This window comes from Monodelphis domestica, chromosome 5 (assembly GCF_027887165.1).
Source record: "Monodelphis domestica isolate mMonDom1 chromosome 5, mMonDom1.pri, whole genome shotgun sequence".
NCBI classification, from domain to species: domain Eukaryota; kingdom Metazoa; phylum Chordata; class Mammalia; order Didelphimorphia; family Didelphidae; genus Monodelphis; species Monodelphis domestica.
In genome coordinates, this window is record NC_077231.1 from 302,756,592 (window position 1) to 302,770,358 (window position 13,767).

The 13,767-nt window shown below is 36.8% G+C and overlaps 1 protein-coding gene across 15 annotated transcripts in view; it reads left to right on the forward strand.

Annotated features, from left to right (window-relative positions):
- The window catches only part of RBMS3 (RNA binding motif single stranded interacting protein 3), a 1,500,462-nt gene that overhangs the window by 1,204,886 nt on the left and 281,809 nt on the right, over window positions 1–13,767 (forward strand). The window lies entirely within an intron of this gene.

The following is a 13,767-nucleotide window of genomic DNA, read 5'->3' on the forward strand; positions in this document are numbered from 1 at the left end:
TTCATCTCTAAAATAGGGATAATAACTCCTACTTCCTAAGGTTTTTTTTGTAAAAATAACATGTATTATTTGTACATTGCTTTATTAGTCTAAAGTGCTGAAAAGGTTATTTATAATAAAAAATATTATTACCCCCTTATCAGAAGGATTTAACACTGACACATTAAGCAAAAAGTCATGTCAGATAGATCTTTTTTTATCCTTATAGGATCACTAGGCAGCCAGCAACTAAACAAGTGCTTATTTTCAAAATTGCAATATATGTATGCATATACACATATTTGTTTTCTTTCATCAAGAAGGCAAAATATTTGGCCAGTCATGGAAAGACAATATATAGTATATACTTTCATTTCAGCAAATAATTGGTATTACCCTTGTGGACAAAATACAGCAATGTGTCCTATAGCATCATAAGGTGGATTTAAGACAGGCTTAAGAATTAGACTTAAAGACTATCCATTAACAGATCAATGTCAGCTTGAGCAGATCTCGCTAGTGGAGTGCCCTAGGTATCTTTCCTCTACTCTAAGTCATGTAACAAACATTTTTTATCAGTGAATGGAATGAATATATCAATGGCATGCTTATCAGATGTGCAGTTGACATGAAGAACTAATATGTTGGATGACAGAATCAAGATCCAAGAAGATTATGAGGTGTTAGCCCTATTTCCATCACATCTTTGAGGTTTTTAAATGTGAGAGAACAGAATATTGATATTTTAAAAATCCAGCTTTTAACTCATTGTGTGGCATAAGGTGGTAAGCTCCTATGGAGCAAGACCTCTTGTGTTCAACATGATTTCATTGGAGGATGACATGGTAGTGGTTGGTAATTCCTTGTAGATAGACCATATCCTTGTTCAAATTATGCAGAAGTCATTGGTTCTTACTTTAAACTTAATAAAGATAGGCAGATACTTCATAACTAGTGCCTTCTCTCTTTTTACCTTCTCTCTACTTCATGTATGTCTTATGTGCTCCCGGGTATCTACATATTGTCTCTTCTGTTAGTATATATCTTCATGAGGTCAGGAATTCTTCATACTTTCTTTGTATTCCCAGTGTTTAGTGATAGTAGTGCTTACTGAGAGCGTGCTGGTGATTTATTCATTTCAATATTCATAACTGAGTCAAACAAAATGTCTATGATTAAGGTCTGTGGACAGCATGATACAAGAGCTGGAACTTTGGAGATGCATATTCCAAACCCTTTATTTTACAGCAGATCATTGTTGTTCATTTGTCAGTTGTATTTGACTCTCCATGACCCCATTTAGGAATTTTCATGGCAAAGATACTGGACTGGTCTGCCATTTCCTTCTCCACATGAGGAAACAGAGGTGAATTGTCCAGGATCGCATATTAATTGTAACTTAGGAAGATAATTCTTCCTGACTCTAGGACTTATGCTCTATCCACTGAGCCACCTAGATGCCCTACAGCTAAGGATATTAAGAACCAAAGTGTGGGAATAACTTATCCAAACATAAGTAGGTAGTATCCAGCAGAATAGGTATTCTGGGAGGGAGGAAAACAAGCAGTCATGTCATCGACTCAGAATCACTATCTCTATAAATCATTTATCCTCCTAGAAAGCCAGTGTGCCTCCAGCTCTGCTCTTGGAATTTGGCTAGAGTTGGCTAGAACAGCAGACTCATCATTGTGTCTGCTTAATTACTGTCCATAGCCTCATTTATGAGTGTCCAGAGCTATGGGCACCCAGTCATGGGTTCAATTTGCATCATTTTGACAATTGGTCATTTTCAAGTCTTTCCAACAATATGGTTCTCATTCTTTGTGCTTGTGCCCCAGTCCCTAACCTATATGGAAGGGGTGGGAGAGAAATGTTCTCATTATTGTGTTATTTGGAAGCAACAGCCTATCTTCCTCCATAGCAATAACCTGTCTTATAGCAGCAGAGGGGTTCTCATTTTATTTTGAAAATGCCCTACTTCAAAGCATAACTCATCTTTATGCTAGGAAGGCCCATAGGCTGCTCAATTACAGGCCTTTGAAACCTCCAGAAGCACCCCAAAAGCACATCCAATTAGGAACATCCTTTTATTCATTTCTTTTACCATTCTTAACACTCTTGTAACTTAAAACACCTTTGTATGGTTCACCCCTCAGGCGACATTTTATGACCAGGTCATAAACCTTTGAAAATATAAGTTTATGATGGAAATGCTGACAGTCTTCCTTTCAGCTACTGCTGTGAGCATTTGCGGTAGGCGCCAGCAGAATACTTTACCTGGGAGTGTGAAGATTGCAGAATAAATCAGCCACGGCCTGGGGAGAAATTTTTGAATATTCTGCTTATCTACTTCCTTTTCCCAGAAACATTAGACAAATTGTGTGTGTGTGTGCATGTGTGAGAGAGAGAGACAGAGAGAAGAGGAAAGAGAGAGTCTGGGTGCAACTTCTGAAATTATAGATAATGATAATAAGCATTTCCATAATATTTACACATATGATGTCCATTGGTGCTCTCAATATCCCTTTAAAGTAGGTGCTATTATTACTACTGTTTTATAGGTGAGGAAATGGATGCTAAGAAATAATTTGCTCAGGGTTATACTCTTTGTAAGTATTTAGGTCTTGACTCAAAGTCTCATGGGCTATCTAGAACCCTAACTAGTTTCTAAACATTCTAAAACAGTCTAAACATAACATTTATTATGAGGCATCTGGCAGAAAATGACCAAATGGGAAAGGGATGTGGAGAGACAAAGATCACAGTTGTTATGTTTAGGATTTATTTAGTTTTATTAAGAATAAATTTTAAGGTCAGAGAAAGAGGTTTGCCCACCACACAGAGAAGCCACCTTCAACATCTGAGATGAAAGAAACACTGGGAAAAAAGGCAGTTCTCTGGCATCTATTGAGCTAACCAACGACCAGTGTCCATAATATCCTTTTCATTTTCCATGATATTTTTAAATTTAAATTTGATTTTATATACCATTGGTCAGCTTTCACAATGTGAGGGACAAGGAGTCCTCCACTGAATGAATATGTTCCCTAAGTAAATTATTTAAGTAGTCTTTCCTTCTTCTAAGAAAAGAAGGGAAATTAATGGGAAACAATTCATTTTAGTCTACCTACAACTTAGATATGAATGATAAGAAATTTTTTTTCTTTGCTCTTGATGCTTTCCACCTCTAGGAAATCATCTAAGTGTAAACATTGTAATGAAGATGGCAATCATCATTGATAGATACTCTCCTAAGATTTACCTAGATAAACAAAACCAGAGGTCCAATAGGTGCCTTATTATTATCAAGATATCAATTTTAAGAATACTTAACACTTAGTGATTTAGAGGAGGCAGCATGGCTTAATGGGCAGAAATTGGTTTTTGTAGGAATTTTGAAATGTGTTCCAATCCTACCTATGTTATTTTACCACCTTTGTGATCTAGAACAAATCATGACCTTTCTGGGATTTATTTATCAGTAAAATGAAGAGGTTATATTAATTGTCCTTGAAGTTTTCTTTTAACTCTGAATGAGATCTCCTCCATCCAAGATAGGAATGGGACTGTGGTTTCATTGGTATTAGTGATTTCCCAGTTGAGGAAACTCCTTTTTTCTACCAACACAAGTCAGAATTTTCTGATCAATGTATCAGCTTAGAAAGTTGCCTAGAACCTTAATATTGAGGGGCTTGCTTAAGTCTGTACCTTATTTGTGAGAGGATGGACTTGATCTCCCATATCCCTGTGCAGCCTCTCTAATATACACAAATTCATGGTGGAGTGAAGAATAGTAAATAATACTCAAACATTTTTAAAATTCTTACCTTCTTTCTTAGAATTAATACTATGTATTGGTTCCAAGGCAGTAGAGCAGTAAGGACTATGTAATGGGGATTAAGTGACTTGCCCAGTATCATACAGCTAAGAAGTATCTGAGGACAGATTTGAACTGAGAACCTCCCATCTCTAGACCTGGCCCTCAATCCACTGAGCCACCTCGCTGCCCCCAATATTCAAACTTTTAAACAAGGGGTCCCAAAAGTCTTTGCTCACATTTAAGGTAAGGGACACTCTGTATTGAAGTATAAATTTTGAAATTCTCTTTAAATATCAGTTTATTTGAGCTTTACAACAGCCAAATGATGTAGGAACAATAGATATGATTCTCTCCATTTTGCAGATGAAGAAACTGAGATTTGGACCAATTAAGTGGCAACATAATTAGGGGCAGGGGCAGAATCTACACTTGGGTCTTCCATAATCCAGCTTCAATGCTCTAATACACTTTACCTCAAGTGAAAGAGAAAGATATTTGACTTCTTTTGTTAATTTTAATGCTTCTTCCAGCCTTTACAATAGGTATAAAAATTATAAAATATTCCCCCTCTACACTTGTTCCTCTAGATCTCTGTCTCACTCCCTTTTTGTCCTTTTATTCATTCCTGTTTTTACTTGTCATAACTCAGTGCTTTTCCTCCTCCTCCATTAGGAAGATATAGGTACATGATCTAGCTTGGAGATGAAAGCATAGGTCTGCTTCTGTTCCTTTCTCTACCCACTAATAGAGGATGGACTTGGGACCAACCTCCCCATCATAGACCTTAATAAAACCCAGAAGAATTGAAGATCCCAGCTGATCTGGAAACAATGCTAACTGATATCTACTTACTGTTACAAAGTGGACAATCTTAATTTAGTACCAACCCCCCAAAGGGTGAAAATAAGGAAAAGGAGTCAAAGTTGAACAACTCCAATTCTATTTAGGTTTGTACTGGTAGATCATTCCCCTAAAAGGCTCTAGTTCTGTATTGATATTGAGCTCAAATTCATCCTGGTTAAATTGATCTACACAAAATAAACACACTTGTGAACACACAAAATAATCAAACTTACACTTTTTTTTGGAATTCAGTTTATTATCCCCCGACATTGGAAAAGTAGTCTGGTTGCAACCTCTGAAATTATAGATACTGATAATAAATATTTCCATAGTATTTACACATATGATGTCAATTGGACCTCTCAATATCCCTTCAAAGTAGGTGTTATTGTTTTAAGGTGAGGAAATGGATGCTAAAAAACAATTTGCTCATGGTTATACTCTTTATAAGTATTTAGGTCTTGACTCAAAGTCTAATGGTCTCTATAGAACCCTAACTAGCTTCTAAAACTTAGACAAGTTCCTTGCTAGGGTCTTCCTAGCAGGGATTAACATGATGCCCTCAAGAGAAAAGTACCCCATGTTCCAAGTAGGTGTCAGATATATGACAGCTGGTTATTTCTCCTATTACAAAAGAAATGTACAAACACCCATGATTCTCCAGCATTCATTAATAAGCACTCAAAAGGCATCATCAATGCTTTGCTGAAAAGTAAAAGCATTTTGTGGAACTGATGAATGGGCCCAGAACTGGTACCTCAGGCCCACAATGTCAGAGGAACTCCTGTCTTCCAGACACAGTGGCCAGATTTAGGCATGGTCTTTCAGTCCCTTCAGGTTAAACATGTTTCTGTCAATGGTTCTCTTCTCCTCTGAGAGACAGCATAGTCACAAGAACTGAGGAATTCTTGAACTCATGAGATGGTTGCCAAGTCCAGAAACCTCCATTTCTCAAGACAACTGTTTAACTCTGCTTAAGAAGGGAAGCACAAACCCACAGAGGCAGCTGGGGGCTAGAAGTACAGTCCCATATTAGCCAAAGTAAGTAATGCCCTTGCTGCCATGTACTCATAGATGTCATTGCTCCTAGGGGTATCCAGGCAAGTCCCATAACCCTGGAAAAATCACACATAAGCAAGGAAGGAGCTGACAAAATTAACAAGATGGGGGACTGGACATTTTCTTCGACCTTTGGTAACTCTCCAGAAAATTTAAAAACAAATTAAAACAAACCCCAAACAATGATAATCATATACTAGAGGTAGAAAAATTACTATTTAAACTACAGGATAAGAAATCAAGAAACTGCGAGAAGTACAAGCATTTTGAATCAACAGGGAAAAATGTCCCTCTTATTTGTGTTCTCTTAGCAGCCTTCCCCTACCATCTACCACTGGACTTTGGGGTGCACAAACTGACCTGTAAGCTTGTTTTGGAGGATCCATTCATTCTATTGTGCGGAGTCTGACAGTGACCCCCATCCATTCTTCTCCCACCATTCTATGGCAGGAAATGTAAAACATTGACTGTTCAATCAACCCAAGAGAAGATGTAGCAAGAGTAATAATAATAACAATAAACCATATATTAGATATTATGATAAATACTTTTCAGTGATTATTTCATTTGATCCCCATAACAGTTTTTGAAGGTTCTCTTATTATGTCCCTTTAATAGATGAGGAAACTGAGCCCCAAAGTGGTTAAATCACCTGCCCAAGAGTCACACAACTAATAACCATCTGAGGCTGAAGTTGAATGGCCAGCGACTGTTCATTCCTCTGATTATAGTGTCCTCTGCCCTTCAGATCCCCAGTAATACAGATACTCAGCCTGAAACATTCTCTTTTTTCCAAAAGCTGTGAAAATTTCAAATACTGATTCAAGGTAGCCTAAGAATAAAAAAAAATGAGAGAACTGGGGCAGAGGCTAATATGGGTGCTTGTAATTAAACTGAAGGAAAAGGAGATACAATTCAGGTGGAACCAGGCCTGTCACCACTGGCAACCAAGACCAGGAAAAAGAAGAGGCTAGGACAGCATTGAAGTTCAGCCCTGAGAGTATTTGCACCATAGTAAGAGGGGAGGAGTCAGAAAATGAATGACAGGAAAATATAAGGGGGAAGGATCAAAAGCTGTCTAAGATTTCAAAAGGCACAAAGTAGAGAGGAAACTATAATTAGAAGAATGTGTGTCTTACTGAAATAGTTATACTTCAGGGAGTATAAATCAGGGGAGTCCATACTGTTTTGGAGTTTCTTAATAATAATAATAATAAATTGTATTTGTAGCATTCTTTGAATTTTACAAAGTGCTTTATTTACATCTCTTTTTAGTTTCAAAACAATCATATAAAGGAGATGCTACAGAAATTATTTTCATTGTATGCAGAAGTATTTATTGTTTGGACCTTCCATATAATTTTCCTCTATTAGAAACTCACATTGTGTCAATTCTGAGGGGTTAATTATTAATATAAAAATTAACTTATCTTATTGACTTATTAGACTCTAAGTTATTCATGCTATTTAGAGTCTTAGACAGTTGACTAAGAGTACTTGAGAAGATCATGGGATCCTGGATATATAGATTTAAGAGGTTGTCTAATATAATATCCTTATATGAGGAAGCTGAGGCTCAGCGGTAATGACTTATCCCAAGGTCACAGAAATAGCAAGTTGCAGAGTGTAGATTTGAACCTAGTTCCCTGGGGTTCCAAATTTAGTACTTTCCCCAGTACCACATTACAAATTGTCATTGGTCACAGAACAGGTAAACATTAGACATGAGATTTGAATCCAAGTCTTTTTTACTTCAAGTCTAGTATTTTATACTCTCTGCCATGATACTTCTGTCTCATATTAACTAAATTACAAAGAATGTTGAAGTCATTTGTCAACAGAAGGGAAGGGATGGTAAAAAAAAAGCATAAAATAAAGACATCTGACTTATTGTCTTCATCTTATTTCTCTAATACACTACAATTTCTTCAGTTTATACAGATTAATAAACAATTGATTTCATTATTTTAGATTATGACAAAAAGTACATTTTATTAATAACTTTAAAATATTCTTTTAATTCACTGTTGACCTTCTGAATTGTTTTTACCAGAAACCAAGATATTTGTCAGTTCTAGAAGCTATAAATGGCTGGTATTCATATATAGTGCCCATTTGTTGCAAAACTGAAAGATTTCCCAACATTAAATGCCTGTAATTTACTGTAATAAGAGAGTAAGATAGACTTATTTTTAATATTTATTTTCATTGAGCCTTTTACCACAATTGTCAGCACAGAGATCATCAATGGGGAAGGTACTGTCAGTCTAGGTTGTCAGTGGCTAAAACCTTTCCCCCCATCTGTCCAGTGAATTAGACTCAGCATCAGTCTCTCCTCTCCTCTGACATCCTTGGCTGGGAACGAGGTTGCTTCTTTTTCTTCTTCTTTTCTCCCCTCCATCCCAGCAGATTGTAAAAGTCATAACAATTGCTTTCTTCCATGGCATTGCTTGGCACCAAAAAAGCAAGGGTTACCAAACACCAAGTCAGGAGACAATGTAAAGTTTATATTTATATATAAACAGCAGAGCCAGCAGAAGGCACTGAAATATACTAGCCTAATTAATGGATTGTTGGGAAGCCTGGTCCTCCTGTCACATCAAGCTGTTGCAGAGGCCACAGGGGGATTCAGGTACCACCACAGAAGAATGGGTCTGGTTGTAGTTATTCAACAGCTCATCTGAAAGGGCCATGTAAAGGGGCCATTGTTCAGCTTCCTTTTCAGGCCCAGTCGACAAGGCTGGTGTCGATTTCAAGTGAGGCGTGTGCCAGATTACAGATAGCTGGCACTGGCATTGGAGAGCTGTTAATTGTGCAACTTGAGAAGAAAATGGGCACATTCTTTCCACAGCGGTGATTCAAAGCAAGGGCCCTTTCTCCTCAAACCTTTGGGAGTTCCACCTCTCTCCATAGAAAATGACACCAATGGGGACCAAGCTTCTACCTAGAAGCTTTGAGGGGACAGCTTTTACCAGGATGGTACTGGCTTATTCAAATGTTCCCCATGTATAAAAATGGATTTGGTACCACTGTGCTGTGCCGAGTAACAGGGTTTGACACTCAGAGCCTGTAGTTACAGAAGAGAGACTTTTATTGTATTTATTCTCTGAGAGACAAATATCTCCAAAGGCTCACTGCCAGTGTGTGCTTAAATCTGGAGCGGCTGCCTTTATGTGTCCTCAAAGAGCTTCGTCCCACTTGATCCTTCACTAAAACAGTGATACTAAAAGATAACCCAAAGCAGTACACCAAATAGGGATGACTAGATAGTTTGATGCACGAGGAAATATGGCAGGCAGTGAGAATTAGCTCAACTGGCCACCCTCCATTCTCTCTTGGTACATACCCTAAGGTCTATTGCATCTCTCATTTAGGATGTGCAGAACATGAAAAGATTCTCACACACATGGGTAAACCTAGGCATGCCTACTTTTCAGATCGTTTGTTTCTCACTCTTCCTCAAAGTATTTTTCTGTCCATTTAAGACAAATCAAAGGAATTTGATTTGTGGAGCTCTAGCAGGCTTTAGATTCTTAACTGCCTCTTATCTCGATGAGCACCCAGAGAGGAATGAAACACAGGAGAGAGCACTGGGGCATAGTCTTATCAAACTGTGGCTCTCCTGGAATAAAAATTCCATAAAGCAACATCTGTAGTAATTAAGTGCATACATTCCTGCTCCATGGCTCTGCTGGCAAAGAAGATTATTTTCCCTAAGTGACAGCAGATATGGCTTCTTGTGGGAACAGAGGGAGCAAGAACAGATTTGCATTGTTTCTAGGAACGATTAGGCCTCTTGCTGTGAAAAATGTAGGATGGCTCTCTAGTGATGCGCGACAGCCCTGGAAAGGAGGCTCTATAAGATTCTGTCTTCAGCAGAATGAATCCTTTTTTTCCAAACATTTCATGAAGTCATAGACTCTGAAGAGTGGAAAGGAATAGCAGAGGCCCTCTAGCAGCACATACATCAACAGGATTTTCCATTATAGTATCTCCAACTAGTGGTCTTCCATTCTTTCCTTGAAGACTTCCTTTGGAAGAGGTAGGAATGCTCTATCTTTATCCAGCTTTAAATCTGTTCACAACCTATCCACTCCCTGCCTTTATAGGTTTTTTTTTTCACTCTTTCCTCCATTGAACACACTCTGAAAGTCATATACATTGGCCAGTCTACTAGTTTTTCCTCATGCATGACACTGTCTTGTCTCTCCATGCCCTTGTTTAAGATTCTCCCTTTAGCTATAATTATACAAGTTACATTTTTTGCATTCCCCTCATTTTTAATGCATTCTTTTATCTTTAAAGTCTCTTAGCATTTTGAAACTTATTGTGGTATTTGAAACTTATTAGTGTAATCTGCTAGCCAAAATCTAATTTCTTTCCAAATATTTTCAATGTTCCCAGTAAGTCTGATTAAATAAAGAATCCTTACCTCAATTCATTGGTTTCATGGTTTTCTGTTGTTTCTAATTCCTACTTGTCTCTTCCATTGGTCACAATTTTTAGTTCTTTAACCAGTACCATAGCGTTTTAACTATGCCCTACTATTGATGGAGGGATGCTAGCCTTTTATAATCACAATTCTTTCTCTACATATTTACTATCTCTATAAACATAAATTTTAGAATTTTGTCAATAATTGAAATCGAGTTCATGGGGCTATGCTTAACAGATTGTTTTGGAAACTGATTTCTTCCCTCCTTCCTATCTCTCCTTCTCCCCAAGAAGGTAGGTGATATGATGTAAGTTGTACATATATTGTCATATATTATATATTTTTTGTTTGTCATGTTGTGAAATAAGATACACATTGCTTAAACTAGAGAACAATTCATGAAGGAAATAACATGAAAAACAACATATATTAGTCTGCATTCAGACTCCATCTGCTCCTTCTATGGCAGAGATATCCTTTCATGAATTTCATATATATATATATATATATATGTATATATATATATATTTCTAAACCTATATTCATTTTATTATTTATCCTACCAAGTCTCAGTAACTCTTATAAGGCCAAATTCCCCTCCTTGTTGCATTAGTGTTACTTGTAGACTTTTCTCATCACTTATATGTTAGGTATATGTGTGTATAGGATATTAACCTTTACCATCATGACAATGTTGATGGGAATAGCTACCTTCCACAGAAATAGTGAAATCTCTCCAGTGTGAGGAGAAAGCTGGAACAGAGGCAAAGACCAAAAGGCCAGGGATGGAATCAGATTATAAAGGCACTGATGCCAAGAGCAATTATTCAAATGGAAATTCTGATCAGAAATTGTGAATTTCCAGTTGTGACTCTTGCTATTCCTATTCTCACCCATTGGAAGAAGGAAGAAAATAAATAAAATGCATCCACAAATCTATCGTCATTCAACTATTAGTGAGGATTATGGATTTTTCATTGAGGCATCAGAGGTCTACATAGACATTTTTGAAAACTTGTTAAGGAAATGGTATAATTGTGGATTCGATTACTGAGAATACTAGAAATTCATTAACTACTCCCAAGGGCATAGAGGTTCTGTCTGTGTCATTGTAAAAACTTGTCTTTAAAGACCACTTTCCCAAGGAGTATGGCCACACTTAAAGCATCAGTGGTGGCAGGATAACAGAATGATGTGCCTTTGATGAATGTAAGAAACCATACACCACCAAGCTACTAGTAGTCAAGGGAAAGAGAATCCATCCAGATGTGCAGATGTCTGTCAGAGGAGTACTTGGATCATGCAAAGAAAGTCCTCTTTCTAGTAGGGAGCTGAAGGAATATCCATAATAGCAGCAGAGTAACGAAGGACTGTGCAGCAGACATCTTGGATCATACTCAGAAGTAGTGCTTTTAAAATATGAACTATGGGGTCCAAAGTTGAGATCAGTGATGGTGATGAACAAAGCTGGACCTTACACTTCACCAATATTGTGAGTCATGTCAATTATTTACATCAGAGGCCAAGAAACCAAGTCTCTAGCACGGACTTCTATACAGAATCATAAATTTGAAAGGACAAAAGAGATCCCCAAGGAGGCAGAAGAGATCCATGAGAGGAATGGGTTGTTAAAAAATCTAGTAATTTAAATATATTATATGTCAGGGGAGAGAGAGTTTGTGGTCTAGCTTCATGGCCACACTAAGATATGGTATCTGTATTGACCCCTAGAAGGAATTGGAGTCCACAAGAACGGATTTTTGATCATGAGGCCAATCTATATTCTTTGTTGCATATATTTTTTTCTTTATTCCACATTCTCCTAATTTATTGCTTGCAAGGGACCTGAAAATCATATAAATGGGAATGAAAGCCAAATTAAATTCATATCATAATCAGGGGAAATAATAAGTGAGATCATTAGCCAAAGAGAATGATCACTGTGAAGCCTCCAGAAGCAGAACTTGGGTCTGTGGATGTTCTGATATGTTCTCAATCTTGTTTTGCAGACCCTCAGTTATACTCCTGGTAACATACATGAATTTTAACTCATGAAAATTCCTAGTTCTGACTCTTGCTATTCCCATTCTCACACTGTAACTCCATTTCCAACCACTATAGGAATTTGAAATTAGAATATAAAATTAATTATTTTTTTTTTAAATCCCTAACCTAAACTGAGTATCATTCATTTGAAGATTTTTTTTCTTCTGAAAATGAAATGAATTTACCCATAACATCATTATAGTGGTATTTGGGTACATCCAGTGCCCAAGTCAAAGGAATAAATTTGTGCCAATTATTGTTAGATTTGTCTCCTACATTCTGGTTCAGAAGCGATTATTTGAAATTTACATTGATGCAAAAATAGAAACTTAGAGAAGATAATCCATCCTGACACAAATCTTACAAAATAAAATAAATTACTAAATTCATAATGGGAACATAGCTTCAGTTCCTCAAAACATACACATTGCTAGATGCAATAGATACAGTGGCAGGTTTGGAGTCTGGAAGACTCATCTTCCTAAGTTCAAAGCTGACCTCATTTTGACCTAAATTTGTGATCTTGCTCAAGTTGCTTGACCCCGTTTGCCTCAGTTTCCTCATATGTAAAATGACTTGGAGAAAGAAATGGCAAACCACTGCAGTATTTTTGCCTAGAAATGGGGTCACAATGAATAAGACATAACTTAAAAATTAAACCAAGTAATTGAACCTCTGTGATTTCTTATTTCTTAAGAAGCAGCACTAACAAATTCCTACTATAGGATTAAATCTAAACTTCCTAGAATGATAGTCAAGACCTTTTAAAATCTGATCCCTATCTATGTTTCCTTATGTATTTTCTACAATTATACCTAGAAAAAAAACCTGTACTTTAGCCACATTGTACTGTCCATCTCTACATCAATTTCCATCTTTAGAGTTTCTTTGTTCCCAGAATTATTCTGGTAAATGGTTAACCATGGATTCTAAGAAAAGAATTGTATAAATCACACGCTCTTAGGTTTAATCTATATTATTGATATTTTCTCTATTATTTTAAATCTGAAATTAAAAAAATCAGTAACAAACTCTGATATGGAACATTTGCCAATTTCTAAGGTGTAAATGTTCATGCTAAAAATTGAATGTATATATACTGTATATGTAAATACATATTTATACTTATCCTGTTCTAGATTACTTTGAATTTCGACAAAATCATCCATGTGTATCAATTGTCTCTCATGTGCAATATATACCACAATGCCTGAGGGATACAAAGACCAAAAAAGGCACCGTGTCATAGCCCAGAATCCTATATTCAAAATCATAAGAGACCTTGTCTTAAATCCTGCCTTAGCCAACTACATGAGTTCAAATCCTACCTCATAAAGTTTTGGAGTTTTTTTCTTTTTGAGTCAAGGTTATATTTTGATAACTGTGACAGGTTTTTTCATGAGGATGCCCTGGCTCCACTGAATCTTATTTAATGCATTTTAAAGCTCCCATTCATTTCCTAAAGTTGTTCCAAACCTGACATAGCTGTCAGTGATCACCTTGTTCTGAGTACCTAGAGGGACTGGATTTAAATTCTGATTCTGTCCCACAATACTTATATTATGTGACCTTGAGCAAGTTAATT